Raw genomic sequence first — 22,419 nt, forward strand, 5'->3', positions numbered from 1 at the left:
GAAATTTATAAGGTGGAGAGACCACGCAGTGCTGAGTAAATAATGATGAGGGGTTTGGGGTGGGAAGCATGAAAGTAAGGTGACCAGTGATTAGACTGTTGCGAATATTCCGGGAAAAGATGACAAGGGCTTAAACTGTAATAGGAAAGATGGAAATAAAAGAGCAGAATTTTAAGAGACAGAGGGAGCACCCAGAGTAAGGGAGACTGGCTTGTTAAAGATGACTTGTTTGCAGACAGCGCATCATGGATTTCTAAGGGAAAAAGCAGGGTCTTTGGGTGAGTAATTTATTAAAAGATCAGTTCAAGTTGTCTGATTGGAAATTCTGAATCTCAAAAAGTGCTCCTGCATGATACGCAAAAAGAGTTTGGTAGAAATAATGGTAGGTATTCACAAAATTGTGTTTCATTTCCCTTCTTCCAGGATACATAGAGAGGATCTATTTTCCAGCCCTCCTTGCAGTTAGATCAGCAATCCTGCCAGTGGGCCGTAAGCAGAAGCAGTGAGTGTCACTTCTGGGCTGAGGTTAGGAGAAGTCGGGGTGGCCCTGGAGCTCTCTTTCCTAGAATCTGACTCTGGAAGGCACTTGTTGAGATGGTGGACAACAAGATGCAAGCAAGCTGGATCCTTGAGTCACTACTTAGAAGCTACCCTTGAGAGAAATTGAGTTCACAGAACTTGCTGGCATGAGAAATATCTTATTTGTTATGCCACTGAGTCTGAAGTATGTATGTTTGTTATCGAAGCATAACCAGGTGTCGTTCTGACCAATAAAAAGGATGATGTTCACATTTTCAACACATTTTGAGGAAAGTACCCAGGTTTAGAAGACCTCCTTAAAAATGTTTTATTTAACTAAACTAAGGGTTCTCTCCTCGGGCTGTGGATGGCTTTCTTGTTGCGCCTTCATGTAGCCAGAGAGGATGCCGGCGCCCTTCTAATAAGGGCACTAATCTCATCATGAGGGCTTCACCCTCGACCTAACTCTCAACGGCCCCACCTTCTAATACCGTCCCACTGAACATTGGGGTTTTAACATATGAATTATGGGGGGAGACAGACATGCAGTCCATAACATTATCTAATTAAAAAAACACAAACTATTTTTTAAGGAAGTTGTTTTTTTCTTACTTCTATATTATCAGAACAAAAAAGTAGGTGCTATTGACAAATAAGAATTAACCTAATTTTATGGTTTAAAATATAAAAACATAGACTTTATATAGATTAATATACTAATATAGTTAGTTAAAACTTCATTTTCTGCTTTGAATTTGTAACTGTAGCTACGCTCAGTAACAGTATTCAAAATGTCATTTTCTCTTGTGTGGTATAGATGCAAATACCCATTTTCTACTTGCCTTCTTATCAGAAAATGTGTCCATGGGTAAACTAAAAGGAGGAGCAGCAGCAAGGTAAGAAATGTTGCGCTGTACAAGTGAGACCATCTAGTGCCACTACTGTGGCCACTGGGGGGACCAGATCCAGTAGCAGAGAAAAGTGGGGTGCTGGCTGTCACTCCATTCTTCACTGCCACTAGAGAAGCCAGGAGCAATACCCTCGTTCACCCTTTAGTTAGAGACACCCCTGAATGTGTGTATGAAATCATACTCCACCTTTGGTACCTGAATGGTTTTTAATAAGATTATTGGCAACATGCAAACGGTGCAACTCGATTCAGTACCGAAGGGACTTTGTAAGTGTAAAATACTTATTTTGTACTCAAGACCTGGTCAAAATACTAAAGACAACTAGCGTTTGAAAACTCCCAAGTCTGAAGTGAAAATCAGTAACCAGTAAAGAGGGCGTATCTGTTAACTGACAGACTAAAACCTCCTTGCGTCAGTTCTTGTTACACAGAGAAGCTAGGGAAGTACGTACAGATCAAGGTCAACAAGTGAAAAAGGAAGATGAAGAGGAAAAGAAATCTTCCTCTTAACTCTTTAAATCTTCAGGGAAAAAAATCCAGCTTCAAGTAAAATCTTAACATGAGTCTAATTAAGCACTTTTACTGCAGGATGAAGCTGTAATTAAAGCTTTCCCTTACACGGCTTAGTAACTTGCAGCTGCAGGCTGGATGTTTTAACTATCATCATATTGGCATTAGTTTGACAAAGTGCACTAATCATTTCCTTTTGTGAACTAGACGACATCAAGAACATGCATATTTTAATTCACGTGTTAGTCGATACAGACATAATTATTAGAAGTTACGGGAAATATATGGCATTGCCGTTTTTTTCTAGTCTCTTTTTTTAGGTAATTGAACACTTTGCTTATTTTGAATAAATGTAACTTGACACAAATGATCTAGAACAAGGAGTTGAAACAGCAGGGAAGATGGCAGAAACAGGACAAATTCCTAAGCTCTGCAGAACACAGGAGAATTGAGAATTCTTAAAGACGAAAAGGAGTCTGAAAACTATGCAGACTTGAGGGGCTACCAGGCAGTTATTTCCATGGAAGAATTTAAATTCATACTCTTGTAAGAAGCGAGACTGTCTTTCTTGGTTTAAGTTCAGGGCTAGAAGCAGATTCACCATCAGTGATCTGAATTTAGTGCCGCCTAGCTGTACGCTTAGATGGCGTGATCACCTGTTAAGTCCTTCCACACATACGCTTTAGTCAAAAGCAAGAAAAAGAGGCAGCAAAATGTTGTTCTGGGGCTTTGGGGGTGGTGGGCAGGTTGGAACTGTCAGTCCCCAGAACTTTGGGGCTGAGTCCAAGTGGAGGACCTGCCAGCACAGTCACCCAGAGCTCTGCTACACAGGGACTTGGGCTCATTTCAGCGAAGGCTGGGACAGAATGTGTCAGTCAAATGAAATGAACAGACGACAGCTGAGTAGGAAACATAATCCTGCTATTACTCAAAGAAATCTCGCCTGGCACTCTGACATGACTGGCTGTAAATGAGCATCTTTATCTTGGACTTTCCCGCCCTGGGGGAGGTCTGCCAGAAAGACAGGTCATCCCCAGACCCGGCCCTGCCCTGGCCTGGGTTGTTGGGGATCAGTGCGTGTGGGAAAGCAGCAGCCCCTCCTTGCCAGCTCTCCAGCCTGACTGTCCAAATGGAATGAATGACATCATTGAGGATGACAGCATCCGGAGCCACCGCTGTGATTCCCACTCGCACCGCCATGGGTGGAAATACATCTGCTCCACGCCTGCGCTGGGGCCTTGGGTCCCAGTGAAACAAATTCTCCAGAAAAAACCATGGTGGAGCTTCACTCAGCGGTGCCCACTCTCACCTCCCACCCTGGTCACTTGCAAGGGAACGGAGTGGGGCCGGGGGGGGGAGAAGGGGCTGTAAGTGTCAGAGAGGCTCTGGGGAGCTGAGGGTGGCTGGAAATAGGAACTGGAAAGGAAGAACAATAGCTAATGACCTCTTAGAGTCTGGCAATCGAAAGAATATTTTCCTTCTTGTTAAATTCTGATTGAGGACCTGGATTCAATTTCCCGAAGGAGAGCTTTGCTGTCTTTTAAATGAGCAACAGACATATTTATTGTGGTCTGTAGTCATGGGACTAAGCAGGCTGCCTGCAAGATTGCTGACTGGTTGCTTCCAGACTCCTCCTTACCACCCAGGAGGCACAAACACCCAGAGAGACCAGGAGCGCTTGAAAAGACAGATCATAACGTTCAAAGCTGACATCTACTCTTTTGCCATCACTCTATGGCAAATGACTACCCAGGAGGTACCTTACTCAGGGGAGCGTCAGTACGTGCTCTCTGCTATAATGGTCTATAGTCTCCATCCCTCTCTCCCAGCTGCTGACGTCATGGACTCCATCCCTGGGGAGAGACTTGAGAAGAGCGTCCAATGCTGCTCGAGGGCCAGGGCTTTGCAGCAGCCAGCTGCAGGACTTCTGGTTGCCCTTAACTCTTAGTGAATTTGGCTGACTAAACCTGTATCATGATAAGCTTTGTCTTTATTTCTATTCCTTCTTAAAGAAGTGGAGATGCAGAAAAAAATATTTGTAGGATAGATTTTTAGAAAATAAAGTTACTAAAACACACACGCACGCACTGGCCAGTATACCTGAGGGCCCTTCCGTGTCTGTTAAGTACTTTGAATCTAATGCCTTTCAGAGGTGTACTGAGGGGGACTGAGCAAGTCTAAGCATAAGCACCTATATGCATGAACAACTTAAATGCCCTCCCTTATTTAACCCCTACTTCCTACCCATTGAAACATTCCCAGCAGATTTAATAGTGAGGTTTCCTGTAAGCTGAGATTAAAAAGTCAGTCAGATGAAAACACAACAAAAAATCCAAACCATTAAAAAAGAAGAAAAGAACAAGCTAGCTCAGACCATCCAAGCCCATCAGAGATCTCCCTTCTCAACTGGGAACCCGGCCAAGCAGCCCCACAGGGACTTGAGTTCTGTGATGATGAGTGAAAGTTGCATTGTCTGTCCCTGTGTGCCCTACTTCTCTCCTTTTCTCTAATTTTAGACATACTGGCCTTGACAGTGTCCCTTAATAAAAAGATCAGCAGTAAGTGCTCAGGTCCCAAATCTGACGTTTCCCGCACTTAAGAGGAAGGAGCGGGATTCCCTGCCATCTTCTTGTAGATTGAGAGCTTTTATGTAATCACAAAAAACATTCTGGAGGACTGGAACCGTATCATGACCAACATCCTTCTAATTATATTACACTTCATATTTTCAAAGTACACTGAAGGCTATAATCAAATGCATCCAAAAATGCTATTTTTGACTAGCTAAAAATTCACTGAAAACGACTCCTCTAGGGCAGAAGTCAGCATATTGCTCCTGTAAAGGGCCAAAGAGCAAATATTTCTGAAAGGCCATAAACTCTGTTGTTGTAGCATGAAAGCAGTCATAAGCAAATATGTAAATTAATGGGTGTGCTTGTATTTCAGTAAAATTCTACTTACAAAAATAGGCTGGATCTGTATCTGGCCTGGGACCTGTAGTTTGTGGACCTCTGCTCTGGGGTTATAACTGAAAATTCGCCTGGGTGGTATCAGCATACAACCAATTTATTCAATGCCTTAAAAAATAACCGTAGGCAAAAGAGAATTTTGCTTATGATCTAAATAAATCAGAATTAGGAATACACGATGTAGCAATAGGGTACTACACCTGCCAAAAAAAAAAAAAATTCAGTCAATTCTGTTTCAATAATGCCATTTCCTGAGAAGGTGACAGTCCCTAAAAACCTAATTAATATAGTAACCATATCTATGATGTGATTTATAATTCTTGAAAAATAAAAGTATCAATACTTAATATGTACTGAACTACTCTGTCCCAGACACTATACAAAATACTCTATAAGAATTAACTCACTTAATCCCCACAACAACTCTGTGAGGTAGGTAGGTACTATTATTATTCCCACTTTACAGTTGGGAAAACTGAGGGCTGGATAAATAATCTGGCTGAGATCATAAGGCTAGTAGGTGAAAGAGGTGGGATTCAAACTCATGCAGTCTTGCTCCTGAATCTGTGATCTTAATCACTGCTCTTCAGAGAGCAAGAGGAGAAGGAAGGCAAGTCAATATTTAGCCCTGGGAGTTCCACCTCAGGGATGGATGCTTGGCTCTTTGTGCATCAGCAAATATTTCCCGACTTTCAACCATGTGTTGGATAGCATGCCTAGTGTCTTACATATATTATTTAATCCTACTCATAGTGCTCTATGGGAGGAACTATTACCCTATTTTAACAAAAACCGTGGCTTAAGGAGGTTATGAATTGTGCAGGGACACACCCTACTAAGTGATGGAGCCACCTATGCTGGCTCCGTTGGGATGACCATTTTGAAAATAATATGATCACTTTCTGAACAGCTATCTGCAGGAGGTTCATATTACCGAAGAGGGAAGAGGACCATGTTTCCATCTAGCAGGCGGCAGATGTTCCCTTTATGACACAGGGCTGTATGTGTGACAGAGACCTCTTAAGTCTTTACTTCCCCAAAGAAGATCTGTACCACAGGGATGCAGAGAATGCAGTTTCCTTCCTCCCACATCAACAGATTGATTCCTGCAAATATGGCTTTGACTGTGTGATTCTGTGTTCAGCCCATATTTTCCTGCTGTCCAGGCATCGTGCCAAGCTGAGTCCATCAAACCCAGAGCTTCCTGGCACTGGCTCATTGTTCAAGAAAGGATTGCTAACATCCACTTTGGACCATTTCATTCTGCTGGATTTGTCTGAGACCACAGCAGTGAGAGCTCTCTCTTGGGGTCTACCTTGACCTTTACTGTGGTTGTCAGCCCTTCACTACATACAGGGATTTGTAATTAGAAACAGCAACTCATCTCATCAGAGATTATTTGATTCCTACATTCTCCTAGTTGATTTTGGATACTGTTCAAGAGAAGAGAGGAAAATCCTTTTTTATTCTATTATTTTAAAACCCAAAGCCTAACAGATGCAACTATGCCTTTTTGCCTTGTCAAAGTCAAATTAATTCAGTAATTCTATCATTCCCAGTACAGACTTCAGCATGGATTAACTATCCACTAAACATACAGCATATATTCCTTGATAACTATGTCTAGAATTTTAGCTCCAGCTTTTTAAGGAGACATCCAGAATAATTAAAAAATAATCATTGGGCTACTAAGTTTGGCCATGTATTTTTGCCCTGTTCATGATCACTGCTGTTTCTTACGTTCTGCTCCTTCCCTTTGGGTTCACCTTGCTTCATACTGAAGTACATCATTTAGTAGTTCTTTCAGCAAGGGTGGGGGAGGGAGCAAGTAATCTTGGCGTGTCTAGAAAGATTTGTTTTTCTCTCACTTCTATATTATAGTCTAGCTGGGTATGGAATTCTAGATTGACAGTTATTTCTGGAAGTTAATTTTGACTTCTGGTATCTCTTGGTGCTTGAAAGCAGCCATCAGTTTGTCCTTCCACTGAAGGAAACTTTTATTTTTAGTATCTTTTAAGATTTTTCTCTTTGTCCTCAATGTTTTACTCCCTTATGTTTTTTCTAGCTATAGCTTTGTTTAATCTTCAAGTGTGGCACTTGCTGGTATTCCCTATCTGAGTCTTCAATTCTGGAAAAGTTTTAGTCATTATCTTTTGGAATATTGCTTTCCCACCATTCTTATCCCCTCTGCTTCAGAAACTCCTATGAGATGCATGCTGGGGCCTCTTCTGTGCTTCTGCCCATCACATACACCTGCTCCTTCATATGCTTCATGTCTCTGACCTGCACTGTGGGTGGATTTCTCACTGTTTTCCAGTTCAATGATTCTGTCTTTGACTATGGCCAATCTAGATTTTATTCTAATAACTCAGTGTATTTCAAAGACTATATTTTTTCATTTCCAGAATTCTTTCCTCCCCACTACTTCATCTTTTCATTTGGTTTTGGTTTGTAACACCTTGTTCTTTTTTCCCTAATTCCTTCCTTTATCTTTTGAGTATCATAAACTACTTACTTTAAAGTCATTTGCAAGCTGCTCTGTCATTTTAATTTCACCTGGAGTAAATTCATTTCCTTTTTTTTCATATATTGTAGAATTTTGGTGTGTACATTCTTCTTGAGTGGGAAATTTTAATTTCTTCCCCCTTTTCCTCATCACTTTGGTTCTTTCTCAGGGGGAGGGTAACAGCTCAATAGTAGAGCATGTGCTTACCATGCATGAGGTCCTAGGTTTAATCCCCAGAACCTCCATTTAAAAATAATTAAAAATAAATAAAAAAATAAAGCTCACTTTGGTCCTTTCCTCCCTATGTGTAGTTTTCTTTCCAGGATTGGCACCTAAGACAACTGGGACTTAAAGTGATGGTCTGAGGCTCCTGTCCTGGGTGCTATTCTGGATATCGCAGAGCCAGCCCTAAGCCAGCGGGCAGCTGGCTCCCAGTCTTGGGTGAAAGGCTGTGTCTGCTTTCTCTTGCTTCCCCAGGAATGCAGGTTCTTGTAAGCCACTACCCCATAAAGCAGTTGGTCATGACTTACTGGTAGATTCCTTACTTGGGCAGAACAGGCTTGGTTCCAAGCAGTGAATGTGGCTCTGGTCTTCTGCTTTGCATGGGGCACTTTTAGTCACTTTTACAGCATGGAATTCAAACTACCTCTTTCCAGACCTGCAGCCCAGCAGGCAAGTAGCTTCATTCCTGCTGTTTTATGATTCTGGTTTAGGCACATACTTATCTTTTTTCCTGAAAGTGACCATTTCTTTTCAGTCTCCTCTATTTTGTATGTGGTGATGCTGAAGGAGTCTCAAAATGTGAATTTACAATGCTGAATAGCTCCAATATTCAATTTTTAAAACATTCATTTTTATCAGTATAACAATCCAAAAATTCTGTAACGTTCAGCAGTGATAAAACTTATTTTTCCATTTGTTCTCACCAGCAAACAAAGAAAAAGCTGATTATATCTTATGACAGATTCTCTTATTTACCTAAGCCTGGCAAATTGAAAGTAGATGGTCCCAAATGCTGCCTTTAAATTTACTTTTTTTAACGGCAGTGGGGGGGGGGGGGGGAGAAGCAGCAATAACTCAGTGGTCTTGTTTATTATGATCTGTTTTAGAACTTAAAACTTGGCAGCTTTTTACTTAATCTTAATCAGAAAGAAATCCAGCTATTTGTGCTTGCATTTACTCAGCTTTTAAGAGATAAAGCTGAGAAGGATAATAGTCCAAAAGAGGGGAATCGTAATTTGGAATTTTCTTAGTCATCATTGAGGAAAGCTTTACCATGTTCTTCCAAGGCTTTTACTTTCCAGAAGAAGATTCATACATATTCTAGTTTCAAAGGCTGCCTTACCAGGGACTCCACCTTAGTTACCCCTGGTGTCGCTGGTCTGTAAGTGTTTATTTATGCAAAAGAGTTGGATGTAAATGTATCATACTTTATGTAACATATGTATTGCTGAAAATGTACGTATATCTTAAATTTCAACAAATAAAACTGCATTTTCCTTTTAAAGTATAATATAATTTCAAAGATGTGTTCCTAGAGGAAAAGGAAATATGACCTGAAATACATAAGAAAGGGCAGCCTTAGGAGAGTGAACTTAGTCAAACACTTAACTGGAAAAAAACTTAATAGTGATAAAGCAATGACTATGGTAGTTCAAATATTATACTGAAAATACAACACTGACCAATGCCAAGAACTATACTAACTGCTGGTGAAATGAGAAGAGAACCCAATTTTGCTGGAAGAACACTTCGAACTTTTAGACAAAACCATGCATCAGTGACAGCTTTGAAGAGTTTCTCTGCTTTTCTCCAAGGGGTAAGACGGAAAGATAGATTTTAGGAACAGACAGGTTCAAATCCTGCCTTTCCTTTATTATCTGTGTGACTGTAGGCAGTTAAGTAACCTGAGACCTAATTTCTTTACCTGTAAATGGGGATAACGATAATTACTTTTTAAAATTAATGTGAACTAAAAAAAATTGCCCCATATAGTAGGAACTCAGTGTGGTGACTATCAGTGTCATCATCCATTAGCTGCCTTTTTCCCTAGAAGTTAAGAAAAATGCAAATACGAATACATATGGCTGCATCTCTGCTGTACCTGATGTAAGGGAAACTTTGAAAGCTAAGTATCTCTGTACCTCCACTCTCTCCTCTGTGTCTCTAATTCTATATTAATTCCCCTTAATAGGAGGCAAGGCAGGACAACAGGAAGGCAGAATTTAAAGGAAAACATTAATTACAATGTACTAATATAATTATTAATTATAACAGCTACCACTGCATTCCACAGTTCTCCCTATGCACCACGCTAAATGCTCACACATGACCTTATTTAAAATCTTACAACAACCCCATGGAATAAGCATTATTATTCTGTTTTAGAAGAGGAAGTCAAGCTTACAGTTTAAGTAACTCATCCATGGGTAGTAAACAACAGATCAGAAAGTCAAACCCAGATCTGCACAAAGTTTCTTTCTTTCTAATGTGTAATACGCCATACCAGGAAGACAAGATTTAAGAAGCAACACCACAGAGAAGGAGGTACATACACATCCCAAGAAATACAGAAAACTATTGAATGAACATGTTAATTGCATTTCAGGTGCTCATGTTGGATCACTTCTAAACGTATGTTGAATTAAAGCGATAAATCCAACCAGCTAACGTGAACTTGTCTGATGAGTATGTGTTAAATACACTTGACCTTGACATTTTATATCAAAGCTGAAGAGGAACTGTCAGTCTCTAGAGGAATACCACCAAGGTGTTTACAGGTAGGGTAGGTGGATCATTTTCTGAGGATGCAGGAAGGGGAACACCAAGGAAAAGAATAATCTTTAACAAAACAAAATGGACTACAGCATCTCCACCTCAAAAGACTTCCTAAAATACTCAGACCCCCTAGAAACTTGTAAAGAACCTGTCTAATTATTCAGGAAAATCAACTCCTTAAGTGATGAGAAAGGGCCAGGGTACAAATATTGCAGCCGGTAAAGTAAGGAGCTTCTGGATAATGTCGCACAAGCAAGCCCTTTCAGCCACTTAAGTACTGGGTCTTCCTAAAAAGTTTACGTGTTTCTAAATTCAAATGTGTTAAGTCATAATAGATTCATACAAGAAATATAGCCTATAGGAAATACTTAAAAATACATCTTATAAAAGGAAAAAAATGTAGGACATTTACAATAGTGTATATTCTAGCTTTTAGAAAAATGGTACGGTAGGAGAACACCAGCTTCTCAAAGATGCCCACATCCTAATTCCCAGAACCTGTGAACATATTACCTTACACAGTAAAAGGGATTTTTGCAGCTGTGCTTAAGTTAAGGATCTTCAGATGGGAAGATTGTCCTGAATTACCGGGGTCAACTCAATATAACCAGAGGGGTCCTTATAAGGAGGAGGCAGGAGTGTAAAAGCCAGAGAGAAAGATTCGAAGATGCTGCACTGGGGACTCTGAAGATAGAGGGAAGAGACACAAACCACGGAACAAGCAGCCTCTAGAGGGTGAAAAAGCAAGAAAACAAGTTCTTCCCTAGAGCCTCCAGAAGAAACAGCCTTACGGACCCACTCTAGACTTCTGCCCTCCACAGCTGTAAGACAATACATTTGTGTTGTTCTAAGCCACTAAGTTTGTGCTAAATGCTTATAGCATTATTAGGAAACTATACAAATGGCCAAGATGGTAAACCTACTGTGAATAGAAAATTAAAATATGCATTGACTCTAAGGTTATGACCATTTGCTTTTAAATGATTAAGCCTTTAAACAATTATATTCCATCGTATTCAAGTCAGAAAGTCAAAAGGTTAAAGAAAATGCACAAGGATTGTATACTGACACCTAAAAGACTTCCTTACACAGTATAGCACAGGGAAATATATACAAGATCTTACGGTAGCTCACAGAGAAAAAAATGTGACAATGAATATATATATGTTCATGTATAACTGAAAAATTGTGCTCTACACTGGAATTTGACACAACATTGTAAAATGATTATAAATCAATAAAAAAAGTTAAAAAAATAAAATTATGAAAAAAAAAGACTTTCTTACAAGTACAAACGTGTTTTTCCTCTCCTTTACGTGGTCTCTAAAAAACTAACAGTCCTAGAAGCAAACCGTCAGGACAAGCTTTTGGCTCTTATCACAGATGTGTGAATCTACTCTGAGCTTGTACAAAACACCCTCCCCTCCCCTTAAGTCTCAACCTCTTATAATGAGAACTGGAAAGAAGATCAATAAAATCAACCAACTGTGAAAATAAGGTCCACAGGATGGAGTGAAACACTGATCAAGGGAATAATATATGATAGTAGAAATAATCACAAGGAGATTAGATCGTGTGCCATATTTATACGTGATGCAGGGAATGCCCCTGACTTTTACCCATCATACTCTGTGCTGTTTACTTCTCTGTGTCATAAGGGGCATGAAGCTGATCCTGACCAGAATGTTCTCAGTCGGATTCAAGGAGGGGGACACTGATTCCACTTGAAGGTTCTTTTCTACAAGGCATAGTATTACGAGTAATTATAACAATTTAGATTTTCTCAAAGCATAAACACTCAGTTTCTGCTTAGATATCTAAACTCAAAAATACTCTGAGTCTTCCTTACTACTGTCTTTTTTGGCATGAACCACTAATTTAAACAAAAGGAAAACAAGTAGTCGCTTTGCCACTAACAGCACGCACTAAGTCTAAAAGGCACTCATTTGCCACCTCACAATTCAACCACTCGGAAGCTGGAGAAAGAGAGTCCCTAAGCCAACGAAGACTTTCCTCATTCTTTTCCTAAAACATATATTTTTCCTCAATATAATGACTGATTTGTTTTATTGCCTTCCTGCCACTCAAGTCTTGCAGTTGAAATATGCTCAGTGTGCTTTCATGGCCAGAAAACATTGAAGATATTCTTCCCCCTTCAAGGGTATGACGCAGGGAATGGTTCAGGGACCCGACAGTAGCAAGACCTTTGGATGCTGTACTCATGTGAAGCTGGAACAAAACCCAAATCAAACCAGCCAACCAAAAGCTAAGCCAGGGTCACTTTCCGTGCGCGTTTACGTGACAGTGAGAGAAGGCTACAGATGGACCCTGTGGACAAAGGTGAGGCAGAGCTTGCAGGCAAGCCACAGGGTCCGACCAGGGTCCTCGCTAGACCAGTCACTTCCATCACAAAGAAAACCATCAGACTGGCCAGAGAGGAGGCTACATTTTTAAAGGGGCAGCTCCTGCCAGTTCTTGAGACCCTTACTCTTTCTCCATAAATGGGGAGCCTTAGTTCTGCTGGTGTCCCCAGGAGTCAGTGGCAGGCTCCTTTCCTTGTTCTTGCAGTAAACTAACTCCTCAAAACCAAGCCAAAGACATTCAGACTCAGGATTCAGCTTCCTTTCCTGTGCAAAATTAACCAGGAATCTCATGTTTGGTTACAAAAGAGCTTTAGCGGAATTTCTATAATTATTACTAATTTAATTTGCATTTTAAAAGCACTTTTCTCTGTAGAATACCCACAATAGGTTTTTTAATAGTCCTTGTTTCACAGTCTGTCTCATATTTTCCTCTGTATTTTTGATCAGCTAACATTATGCCTGAGAGATTCCCATCTCAAATTATCTTTAAGTCCTAATAATTGGCCATCCTTAAGTTTATTTAATCTATAAACTTACTTTGCTTTTAATATTTGTTATGGTGGCTAGAAACTGGGATGCCCACGAAGGTTGCTAGATAAAATACAGGACACTCAGTAAAATCTGAATTTCAGGTAAACAATGGATAATTTTTCAGTTGTCCCAAATATTGCGTGGGATATATTTATACAAAAAAAATCCACTGTTTATCTGAAATTCAAATTTTACTGTGCATCTTCTATTTTGACTTCCTAAATTTGGCATCCCTAATTCTCTTGCTTCTTGCAGGACAGCTAATGAACCCAACCCTGGGCAGGCATATTGTGAGTAGAAGGGTGAGAAACGTTTGGTCTTATAAATCTGAAGTCTCCAGCTTCATATTTACATCAATGTCCAAATTTCAAATAACTCCATGTGATAAATCTAGTGACTCAGTCTTACTTTAATGATCAGATACAAGACTGAAATTTTTTAAAGCTTAGGATATAATGGGGGGAAAAGCCATTTTATTTACCCCTTCATTAAAGGTTTTTGAAATCTCATATTTCTGGATAGTTTCTCAGGTATTAAGCATAAATTCCTTACTTCTATTCCAGGGAAGGAATAGGACTAGAGCTTTCAACCCTGAAGATTACATTCTGATCTGCTGTCCTAAAGGTGTGTGCTCTGAGTGGTTTCCCCCGACGTGGGAATGAATTTCATGAATCGCTAAATAACCATTTTCAGAACCAGTTACTGCTCTTGAGAATTTACAGCTTCTCTTCACTAAAATTCCAAGTAATTTTTAGTTCTTGATGCTTCTATGTTACAGCAGAGCAACAATTTTTAAATGCCAGCTGACGATGGGGTTTTTATTGGTCTAGGAAAAATGAGGACAACGTAGTTAAGGTTTTCATTAAGGTAAATGCTTTCAGTATAAGGAATAGCCCTTTATACTCAGAGATTATGTCCCTTTTTAGTATCAAAGTAAACCTTTATGAAATTAGGGTGATACTGGAGATGAAGATTTTTTAACGTCTTACACAGAAAATTGGTTGGCAAACTCATGTCACCCAAATTCTTTTAAAAATGGTATGTGTCTGGGTATCTAAAAGTATGGACATCATACAGCATGCCTTTTATGTCTGTTTCAGAAATACCATTTCATGTCTAACAGTATTAAACAACTTGACTCTGATCCAATTGCCTCCTTTTTTGGATGTGGAAAGAGAAGTGGACGCAAAATAATAGTCTAGGTTGAAGATAACGTTGGTGGAAAAAAAAGAATATTTCTTTTCTCTCATAAAGTTCAGAAAACATGTTTTAGGTTTTTTTTTTCTTTCCTACAAGAACTGAATTATGTGCCCTGATCTCTGGCACAGTGGCACTCAATATATTCTAAGCATTGTTGTTTTGGTAAAGTCATCAGTAACATATGCATTCTATAAATGTCAGACATAAAATGCAACACGTTCAGCATTCTATAAACCATGGCCAACAACCCAGAATTCTAGACATTTGAAATATCTATAATATAGCTCAGTTCATTCCCACTTGGAACAAAGAAATTGCTTTTTTTTTTTTTTTTTGCCATTCTTATGCCCAACGTGGATCAGGAAAGCTTAAGAATATTTTCTTGCTTCTTTCATAAGAAAGAGCTTTTGATAAATATCCTGGAAGAAAGCATATAATATTATGGAGAGTCATAGTATAATTTCCATGCTTTTTAAATAGAATATTCAGACTTGTACTGGCACTTTGCAAAATTCCCATCTGGTTGAGTATTTTAAATTCATTTTAATCCCCACACTATTTCTTCAAGGTATATGCTGCTATCCACGATATAGAAAAACATGCAGGCTGAGTGTAAGTTGAGCACCTTAGAGAAAGTTACAGAGCTAATGAGTGAGGCTACCAAAGTCAGGGGGAAATGAATCTAGTCTGTTCTTTCACTACGTCAATTTGTGTAATTGATTACATGTTCTGGTGGATTCTGAAAGTAGAAATGGCTATCATCTATTGCAGATTATTTAACCCTGGGATAGACAAAATGTGTTCACGATCCTTGTCACGCCAATAAATGATACCTCGGAAGTACCCTTATGTAGCCTGGTTTGCTTCAAGATTTTGATGGAGAGCTATGATTCAAAGAGCACTTAATGCACAAAGTCACTGGGCTCAGGATGACTAACCATAACCCACCAGCTGTTTCACAGCATGCATTTCAGTGGAGCTTACAGCCAACAGGCAATGAAAAAGAGAAAACCACATCTGTGACCCAATTTTTCTTTAGTTACTAGTCATTTACATCATGCACAGAATCGGGTGGAACTTAAGGAACTAGTCCTTGGTTACTTCATTTTCCCACTGAAAATAAAAGTATCTGCTTTCGATTCACTTTGTGGAAACAAGATGAAGTAAAATGACTGAATCAGAAAATATGAGAAAATACCCAACATAATGATTGGTAATCTCATCCCAAATTTTAAAAATAAATGCGCAAAAGAGTCAGATCCTGAAACATAGCTTCTGATACAACATCCTGCTCCAAACAGCAGTCAGCTGATGTCAGATAGTTACGTGAGTAGTTTATGTAGCACAATAAACATTGAACTTGTTTCAGGTAGTGGTTACACTGGTGGGATCCCAATAACCCAGACAAAAATAATCCCCCAAACGGGGCTTTTCCAATTGTATATGAAAACATTTATACTGTTATTTTTACTGATGCACAATTTTTGGTTCCTATTAATTTCTTACTCTCTCCAAAAAGGTTCTATAAAGCAACTCTTAAATAAACTATCACTCTGTGTAAGAAAAGATGGTACTGGCTGCAGTGAAGAGGATGGCGTGATGGAGAGCGGGTGCTGAGCCTGTATGTGCATGCAATTAATATGAACAGTCATTTACAGAGAACTTTGTAACAGAATTTTTAATTTGAGCCTCGGTGGGTGGGTACAGCTTGGTGGTAGAGAGCATGCTTAGCATGCATGAGGTCCTGAGTTCAATCCCCAGTACCTCCATTAATTTGAGCCTCATAAATATCTTGTTCAATTGGTGTTATCGCCTCTGTTGCCTGGCTGAATCAATGTAAGGAAAAGAAGACCTTTGCTTGTTGAGGGCATTTGGAAGTCCTGGTCTCCACTGAATGGCTGGGGGTAAGTGGTAGAGCTGACGGAGGTACCAGCTCCAGCCCTTGTCACTGTGGGATCCGAGCCAGGTTCCCTGCAAATCAGTTTCCTCGTTTGTACCACGGTAGAGGATAACCGAAGTTCGTTATTTTGTTATTTCTTCTTCAAGGACAACAAAACCTCACTGGAGGAACAATGACATGGATTCCTCAGGATTTAAAGAGCTGGTGGAAACACTTTCTGACTCTCTCACAACAGTGCATCAGCCTGTCCTCCTCCCCTGCTCTGTATCTACATGAGATCAAGAAGCAACGACGTGGCGGGTTTTTTTTTGTTTTTGTTTTTTTTTTAATTAAAAAAAATTTGGGGTGGGGAAGGTAATTAGGTTTATTAATCTATTTACTTAGTGGAGGGACTGGGGATTGAACCCAGGACCTTGTGCATGCTAAGCAGGCACTCTACCACTGAGCTATAACCTCCCCACTGCAAGGTAGTTTTAATACAGTGTAACTCTTTATGTGAAGTATAATCTCCGGGGTGTGTGTGTGTGTGTGTGTGTGTGTGTGCGTGTGCGTGTGTGTGCGTGTGTGTGCGCGTGTGCGTGTGTGTGTGTGTGTGCGCGTGCGCGCGCTTGAATCCCAAAGTATATTAAAGGTTTGAGATGTAGAGGCAAAATTACATGTGAATTTATTCTTGAGAAACAAGCGACTCTTTGTAATGTGCCTACGGTTAGGAGTGTGAGGTCTACATCCCACAAAGCCATTATTCATTGACAGAAAACCTTAAAACACAAGGAAAATTAAAATTGTGGCAAATGTTATAGATTCTCTTAGAGCACTATGTTAATATATTTGGACTAAGAATGACCATATCAACCACCTTTTTGTTTTTTTGATTTTTCCTTTTCATAAGAACCCTGCTAGGATGCGCACCTGCGCTCTTTGTGTCGTTCCTTTGTGACCACACCTTACACATGCCCGTGCTCGGGGCACTCCCAAGTTGAAATGCTTGCACGACTCCCCCAGGGATGCCCCTGCATTGTTTTGGAGAAAGGTACAGTACAAAGTCACTGTCTGAATCCTGAGATTCTGTTCCACCTCAGGGGAGTCCAGAAAAAGCCATTCGGTTCTCGTTTAGCACACCCATCAGCAGGGGCAAACGAGGGCCAGCCTGCTCTGAAGGAGACCTCAGGGACATCTGCGTCCCTGCAATGCTAATAGAGCTCAGAAGTCTAGGCTTCATCCCATCCTCTGAAGGACTGCGCACAGAAGGACAATGCTTAAGAAATACCCTTTGATGATGATAAAAATACATGCCACTTCAAAATAGCCTGCATTGTGGAAAAACAATCTGCCACATTTCAAATTCTGAATATAGCCAACATTGAAATGCAACAGTCTGGATTTACTGTTGTAATGAGAGAATTTGTTTCATCCTGCCCTGTAATGTCTGTCAACTGCCAACCATCCTTTAAATGCAGCTCCACCATCACCCTGGTGTATCATAACTCTTTTATACCTGTTGCACCTGACATCCCTCCAGGGACGTAAGTAAAGTTGGCAAAGGTGCCTACTTGGTTGTTGGATGCTCACAGGTAGCTCAGTGCCCGACAGGCAGATGGTGCTGAGTAAATGCCTGTGGAACCAGCTGGGCCTCGAACGGTCTAGGTGGGGCCCACGGAAGGATGCCCCACGGAGAACAGATGAAAGAGTGAGGAGAGGTAACTGAATGAGTCGGCCAAGGGGCTTGGGCTCAGAATTGAGGGAAAATGCTAGGCCCGGCTTCAGTTTAAATAAAACCTTGCCTTGAAGAATAAGTCACTTTTTTCCCCCTGCAAATAATTTACCACACTTATTAAAAAGAAAATAGGTTTACAAAGCATCTATTTTGTGGTTCTAACATAGATGTTGCCAACACCATTAAGGATTTCTTTAGTTTCCAGTATTAGGCATAAAAAAATAACAGGCCAACAGTAATCACTACAGAAGGTCAGCGGAAATAAAATAGCAACGGGGAGCTATGTGGGATTCGCTCACATTTTATTAAGCAGCATGAAGAAAGTGAAACAGAAAGTCTCTCTTGGGACTGTGTCTCAATATGACACGTCCATTATAGCTAAACTGACGCTACTATTTGGAGCAGACCATTTTTCCCCCTAGCTGAAAGCAAGTCTCTCTTCTGGAGTCTAAAGTTCTATGTGTGTGATTAACTCCTGCGAGGCATCTTTGAAGTACAGATGTGTTATCACACATGTAACAGCACAGCATCATCTCTGCTTGTGATAAACAGGAAAAAGCTACCATCTCAGAAGTAAATATGACCTCTGTGAACCCGCGAGTTCACCTTCAGGGCTCCATCGCTCACGATGCCACCTGACATCGCAGCAGCCAGACTGGCTCCACACCTCTGCCTTCCATCTATACAGGCTGCTTGGTACCTTAGGAACCCAGCAGCTGAATGAATGGCTTTGTAGTTTTGAAGGTGACTGACCTTTACTGAACTGAAAGAGAGGTAAAGTGGAGGTTAGGAATGATCAAGGCTTGAAGACAAACCCCCCCAACCACCCAGGGAAGGAAGATGGCTGCAAAGATGCTGGCTGAGGCAGAGGAAGCCAATGCTTCTCCTCTCACAGCTGCTTACAGCATCCTGCTCGCTTTCAATTTATGAGGGTCTTTACAACTGTAGACTTTAGACGTGTCTCCTGAATCCTGTAACCAGCATCAGAGCAAAGCTTCCCAGTCTATTCTCTGGAGACAAGGAAATATCATGTTTGGAGGAAAGAGTTTCAACTATGCCGAAGAATTTATTTCTGTGGAACTGACTTTCCCCAAGGGAAGAAGAAAAATATGGCCATATGGGAGATACACAATCAATAAGTATTAAGAGAAGAACCTCATGGAACTGTAGAGGCTTACACGACAATCCTATTTGAAGGGGTCTTAAAGAAAGTGTGGTTCAGTGGGAATCAGGCAGATTTGTCCTTCAAAAGTCAGCGTGCCACCGGAAATCACTGGGCTTCAGTTTTCCCAGTGACACGCTGGACCAGAAACAAAGCATGTGAGAGGCCTGGTGAGTGGGCAGGGCTCCAGCGTCTTCCCCACCCACTAAAACAGCCTCAGTTTCATCTCTTTAATATTCTGAAGTTCTGATGAACAAAAACAAACAACAAACAAAAATAAGACAATTTTAGAGGTCCCTGATGATTCCATCATTCTTAGTATGGGGGAAAAAATGCTTGAGTCATTATCTTAATCATATACCTGTGATAAAAGTAGGAAAAAAGTTAAAACTGCCCATAATCTCTGGCCCTCTCCTCTTAGCTCCCTTTTTTAATACCTGGAAATGTGCTGGCTAAAATAGTTCCAAAACTTCCTGCACAACTCCAGGGGGCACCATTCATACCAAAGACCACGTCAATGGTGTTCCCTAGAGCATGCCACTCAGTGGCTCCAAAGAAGATGCTCTTAGAGTGGAGAGGGCCTGTGTTTGAATCTCAGCTCTTCCACTGGAGGACAAAGGCTGTATGAGCCTTGGCAAGCTGTTTAATAATCTCTCTGCTCCTATTTCCTTCTCTGTAAAATAGAGATAATAAATGATATTTCCAAAGGCTGCCGTAAAAAGTAAATGAGATAACATTCATAAGGGACATGGCAGAGGGAGGGCAGCACACCAACACCAACACCAGTTCCTCCAGATCACAAAATCTATCACAGTTCACGGCACAGCAAACAACTGTGTCTAGCACTTGTGGCCCCTACTGTGAGGCCAGACCAAAAGCTACTGTCAAATTTGGAACAGATATCATCTGCTGAAGATGGGGTGGGTACCGTAAAAGTTAAAGCGGTCAGAATGTAGTGACCTGAAAACTACACAGTTCTGAAGTCTCTGAATTGTGATAACTGGCAGAAAGGAAAACTAATCAGTATGCTAATTACCTAGGGCGTGCGGGTGCAGCTGCTATCAAGGGTAAGCGGCTGTTTAAATAAGACCGGCTGTGCTCTTTAAGGATGTACGTGCTGCCAACAAATTACAATTTGCTCAGTTCAAACTTCTTGCCTTCCTTGGGAATCCAGGACTAGTCAATATTTAACTGCTTAACTCTTCTATTTGAGTGGCTAAGACATGACTAACCCACACAATAAAGCTATAACTTAGGAATTAGAGATTCTCCAGTGATAGACCTGAGAGGGATTTTGGATTTCCTCTAGTCTAACCTCCACATGTTCCACCAGGGAAAACTGAGGTCTAAGGAAGACGAGAGACATACCTATGGTCACAAAAGGCAGAGCCACTGCTAGCACTTGGTCTCATCAAATTATTCTTTTTCTTACTACGGGAAATCAGTCTTCAGCTTTATGCAATATACATACCAACAATTTAACACTGGATATATAGATTCCTGTCTCAACTTGGCATAATTTGGGGTCCCTAGGGCAGTGGAAGACATCGGAAGACTGGGTCAATGACTGACAGAAGCAGCTGGGTGGGAATGTGTGGGAACTCTGAGGGTACATCTTATTGGACGATGAACCAAGAAGGAATGAATGACAGAGTCTGTTCTGAGAGAAGAAATGAGAGCTTCAGATGCAACACAGAAGAGGGCTACTCAGTGCCGTCCCTTAGAGGAGGAGGAAGAGAAGAGTCCCAAAGCTCTCCCCAACCTTGGCAGCAAAGAGGCGTCTTGTTTCCCTCGCAGGGACAGAGGAGAAGTGAGCCTCCGCCCACCTTGCTTCCACCTCACAATTCCATTCTGAGGACGTGCAGTCCTTCCTGTGGACGGAACTGTTTCTGATGCTCTCTGCTCTCAGGATGGAACCTGGGGGAGTGGAATGCTTGAGGGAAGTCTATCTCCAAGGGCAACAGAAATTTCAAATCCATATGTCATATTATTTTTAGAGGAGACTCTGCTTAAGCGCTAGCCAGACAAGCTACTGACCATACTGAGATCACTGGGGAAAATGTTTCATAACAGGAACTTCAGCTCAAGAGACAAATTTGATTCTAAGATAGCAGAGAAAATCCTAATGAAGAACGAGGGAAAGCTGGGATTTCCTGGGCAATTTTCCATTTCCTGAAAACGTGGCCATCTGTGGTCCTCAGATGGGCACTGTGACCTTTGGCTAAGTCCATTAAGGCTGGACTTTCAAAGCAGGATTCATTTGAACAGCCTCGGTGGCACAGACATGATAGAAAGCTACATCTTACTATATTTTCCAAATGGTAAGAGGTTAATGTTTGATATTCCCTTTCCTTTCAACACTTACATCTAATTTTTTTTCCATTTTTGTACCGTAGGATGTGGCCACTTTAAAGAAAATATGCACTCGTCAACTCTTACATTTTTTTAAGACGAAATAGAGAAGCTATAGCACAAGAGTCTGCATTAGTGCCTAAGGGAGACCTTTCAAGGTTCCTATGATGTGAGCAACTCTCTATTTCAGAGGAACACGAACACTTCAGTGGGTAACAGTGAAGTACTGGACAGCGTCTTCTCCTCACGTCTAGCGGCATAACAGCAAAATGACAGCGTGTACATCAACTGCTGGGACAGAACAATTCTGCCTCATGTTCATATGAAAGATATACACAGCCCAAGGAGAGGTCATGTCTCTCACGTGACCTTCACTTGACATTGGATTAAGACAAAGTCGGTGCATTTTTTAAAAGATGCTTTCAAAACCAGGAGAACAGGTCAGTGAAAAGACCAATGATATAAAGAGTCTTCCTCAACTCAGAGTGATTGGCAAGGCTTTCTTATTTTTAGCAGTTTCAATTCCTTAAAAAGAAATGCCACCTAAAAGAAACGTGCTAAGCACCCTCTAAATGTTTCTCATTCAGATGCCGCTGCTGGTCGTCGCCCCCTTAAGGCTGGCTTACAGAACTCATCCTAACTCAGCTCTGCCTGCCGTTCGAGGAATAGACGTGAGACTGGTTGCTATCTGAATGAACAGGACCACATCTGTAGGAGCGCTCATGTTAATATTTGCAAAATATCTTGGGAAATACTAGGAAAAAGCAACCCAGAAAACTCTTCTGCAATGAAATTATAGAAATGGCAGTGAAGAAACCAAACTAAAAGGTTTTTCTAATAATGGGATAGGTTTGCTCTCTCAGTACAAATAATCTTAGCTGAATGGTTATTTCCTCAAAAGATCAGCTTTTGGGTAAGAGTGAAAACAAACCACTGTGTCTAGATAAGCATACAGTGAACTCCCTGGAATGGTCCTCATGCCGAGTAACTGAGCATCTCGATTCT

At 40.8% G+C, this 22,419-nt stretch overlaps 1 protein-coding gene across 7 annotated transcripts in view; it reads right to left on the reverse strand.

Moving 5' to 3' along the window:
• The window catches only part of STXBP6 (syntaxin binding protein 6), a 222,443-nt gene that overhangs the window by 27,570 nt on the left and 172,454 nt on the right, over positions 1 to 22,419 (reverse strand). The gene's annotated exons all lie outside the window — the stretch shown is intronic.

The sequence above is a fragment of the Camelus ferus genome, chromosome 6 (assembly GCF_009834535.1).
Source record: "Camelus ferus isolate YT-003-E chromosome 6, BCGSAC_Cfer_1.0, whole genome shotgun sequence".
Lineage (NCBI taxonomy): Eukaryota > Metazoa > Chordata > Mammalia > Artiodactyla > Camelidae > Camelus > Camelus ferus.